Here is a 3,924-nt window from a genome sequence, read left to right on the forward strand (position 1 = left end):
ACACAGGCCCTTACGCTCAGCCAAGCTTTCTCAAGTCGGCCCAATACCGCTAAATACCAACCTCAGTGGTGCAGTGGTTAACGCGTTGGACTTTGGATCTGGAGGTTGGTGGTTCGAGTTCAAGTCAAGTCATAATTTATCTAAGTGGAACAATTGGGGAACGATATTTGTGACAAGCATTTAAGCATGCTTAACACAATTAAAAATTCCTAATAACTCTAAATCCGGCCCTGGACCAGCGCTCAAGTTGTTTCTTTCCTATTGTGCCGTTTTGGGGTTAGGTGTGACACTCATTACACGACCCTGGCTCGAAAAAATCAACAACAACAACCTTGATAGTCGAGAACATAAAAAATTGTGACTCGCGGGTTTCAAACCTCAGACCTCAGGGTTAGGAGGGTGGGTGACCTAGGTGTGGGTAGATGAGTTGGTTAATATAGGTTTGTAGAGCACAAGACATGTTACATATAGTTAAATACAGTAGGACCTCGATTATTTCAACTAATTGGGACCGGGGGTATTTGAAATGATCACTTTCTATGATCTTTTCGTCTGATAAGATGGGATATCCTTTGGAAGATAGAAAAAAAACACTGTATTTTGGAGTTGAAATAATGGAAGTTGAAATAATCGAGGTTCTACTGTATTTCCAATGTGAAACTCTCTTTCTCTCACCTAATGTCCGTGTAAAATCAGTGGATGTGTGACGGCATCAAAAAACATCAGCTTTGGATTTCATTATTTTTAAAAGGCCACCCCACTGCGACAGTGTGGCTTTCTCTGGCGAGATTGCTTTCTGTGGTTATATTATTAGGAGACTAGTTTACGGAAATCAAAGGCTATTAATATTTTGATGAAATATTTGAGGTTTCCTAAAAGTCTGGTGTTTTCTGTAGGTGCAGAAAACACCAGAAATTCATTTGTGACGAATCTATTTATAGAAATTACTTCTGTCACTTCCACTAGGGAGTTTTATAAAAGTTATTTTCGGTAGAACTCTGAATTTGAATGCATATAAAAATTTCTTTGATCGAATTTTACATTCGAAACAGCCACACTTGAATGTTCATTACCTCCTTATGTAACAAAGTACCTTATCTACACATATTTATTTTGCTTTTCTTTGATTGTCTAAATTTAGAAATAAATAAATAAATACAAATACTCCATTCTTACTTAACTAAACTCCACCTTTACTATTGTTAATATTTCTTCTACCTTTATATTTAACCTGGAATTTATAAAATTAATCTGACCCAAATTGATGAACTTTTCAATCTTTTTCTGACAGTATAACCTGGGGTTGACCTATTGTATTCTACCTAATCTAGGGGTGATGGAGCAGACTGTAGTGTTCCGAACTCCAAACCCGTAAGTGCTAATGGCGACTAATTAGATATGTAGACTCATTGGACATTCTATTCCAGACAGTCCAGGAACACCTGAATAGGTAGACCCATGTCTCATTGAGTCGCGTATTTAAAACGCAAAACTCCACCTTTACTATTGTTAATATTTCTTCTACCTTTATATTTAACCTGGAATTTATAAAATTAATCTGACCCAAATTGATGAACTTTCAATCTTTTTCTGACAGTATAACCCGGGGTTGACCTATTGTATTCTACCTAATCTAGGGGTGATGGAGCAGACTGTAGTGTTCCGAACTCCAAACCCGTAAGTGCTAATGGCGACTATTTAGATATGTAGACTCATTGGACATTCCATTCCAGACAGTCCAGGAACACCTGAGTAGGTAGACCCAAGTCTCATTGAGTCGCGTATTTAAAACGCAAAAAAAACACCTATTGTGTTGCAATCTCGCAAAATCATTAAGTTAGAGGCCTGAAGAATTTAGATCATTGCAAGCTGTAAGCTCCAAACATTTACGCGACACAAAGTTTAATATGGAGAGATATTAGAGCTGTGTTCTAGAACGCCCATTAAACCTTTCATTACACAAGGCAAATCAAAATTGGACACCCTATCGTAGGTTCTTAATTCTTATCTACTTTTGAATTATTTTTTTTTTTCTTTTTAAGCAAAAATTTAATAGAAAGCTCTGTAAAACAACTACATAGTTCCGATCTATTTGAATCTAAAGTACCGTTCACACCATAGTCAGGCGGTGATCGACATCGCTTGATCATGCAGCATGCAGTTATAGGCCCGTTCCCACTTGCCGTGAGTTTCATCCCATTTTTTCTAATTGTCCTGTAGGTAACGTAATTTAAATTAGTGTTCCTACAGAATCCTACTCCCATGACACGATTTTTTTCCGAACGATAGGTGGGAGCGGGCCTTAAGGAAGAGTGTAAAAGCATTTGCAAAGTTGACCTAGGTAAATCACACGCTTGTTTAAGTGGTGTTTGATTTTTTCAATGTGTATTACAAATGAAAGTCTTTCGTCATACATATATTACAGCTCCTCAATCTCCTCATACGTGGGTAATGGTAATACCCATACAATAACAATCACAATTTTATAGAAAGTGAATTTGAATATTTCAGGTCCGGATAGTATTGACAATAAACAATGGAGTAGGTATTATAAATTGCATCAGACATTTCAAATTGTTTTGAAATCCACGCCATATTTTTCAACCTTAACTGATATTGTTGTTGTAGTCCTAGTAGTGTGGTGTTTGTGCTGGTTCTGGTGTTGTTATTGTTGTTTGATGTTGGTAAAACGTAGAGGTGTATAATGTGTTGCACAATGCATACCTACACATTTTCAGGCATTCATAAGAATTCCTCAAAAGCTGTCAGGCTGTCAGTGCTTAGATCTTAGATTGCTTAGCTTTGAAAGAAATTTTGATGCAAATACACTGCATTCATAAAGTACCCCCCCCCAACCTTAATTTTTGAACCGATGAATTTAGAAACCTGAAAATTTTGCATACAAGCCCATAATTTACCTATAGTTTCTATAGGCCAGTGTGGTTCCCAACCTTTTTTAGACAAGATACCCCTTTTTAAGCATCAAATTTAGCCATTACCCCCCCCCCCCCCCCCCTAAAAGTAAAAAGCATAGAATATAGCTATAGATTAGGGAAAGAACAAGTACATATTTTTTCTATATCTTTTTTTTTTATTTCTTACTTAGCACTTAGTTTTTTACCCCTCGAAAAAGTGTATTTTACCCCTCGGGGGGTAAATACCCCAGGTTGGGAAACCAATGTTATAGGCTATGTAAAAAATCCAGGGGACTTTTTCAGGGTCGGACCAAGGGGGGGTTGCAACTTTAAAAATCTTAAATGAGAACCCCCTATTTGTGATACATCATATCAAAAGGTATTAAAGAACGTAGTAATTGGTAACAAAGTTATGAACTCATCCGACCAAAAAAGGGCCGGGAGATATGCCCTTTTAAAGATTTTCATTTTTTCCATGTTCTCACCGCCAAGGAGGGGAAGCACCAAAAATGGGAAACTTCATTTCGATTGGTGATTTGTGCTTCGAATAGGTCCCACTAATGTGATTCACCCCATTGAAGATTCCAGTCCCGAAATGAAATTGAACGATGCCTTTTCACCTCGGAGGCAATCAGGGAACGGAAGTCAATTTCATTATTATGGTCTCGAATTTTAATGTGCACCATTGTCAGTGCGACCTATTTGAAAGAACCAAATACCAAATCGAAGTATAGATACTTCCATTTTTGGTGCTTTCCCTATTGGCGTGGGAGGGACGACACATGGCGCGAACGTGAAATTCTGTTTAATAGGCAGTAACACTCCGGCCCTGATTTCGGATGCGAGTTCGAAACATTGTACCAAAGTCACTACGTTCTTTCAAGGGATACTTTTGGATATGATGGTATCACAAATAGGGGTTTCTCAATTTAAGATTCTTAACAGTTCTTCATTTAAACAAAAAGGACTGTTGTACATAGCCTATAAGAAGACCTAGAGGTAAATATGA

This window comes from Diaphorina citri, unplaced genomic scaffold (assembly GCF_000475195.1).
Source record: "Diaphorina citri unplaced genomic scaffold, Diaci psyllid genome assembly version 1.1 scaffold658, whole genome shotgun sequence".
Lineage (NCBI taxonomy): Eukaryota > Metazoa > Arthropoda > Insecta > Hemiptera > Psyllidae > Diaphorina > Diaphorina citri.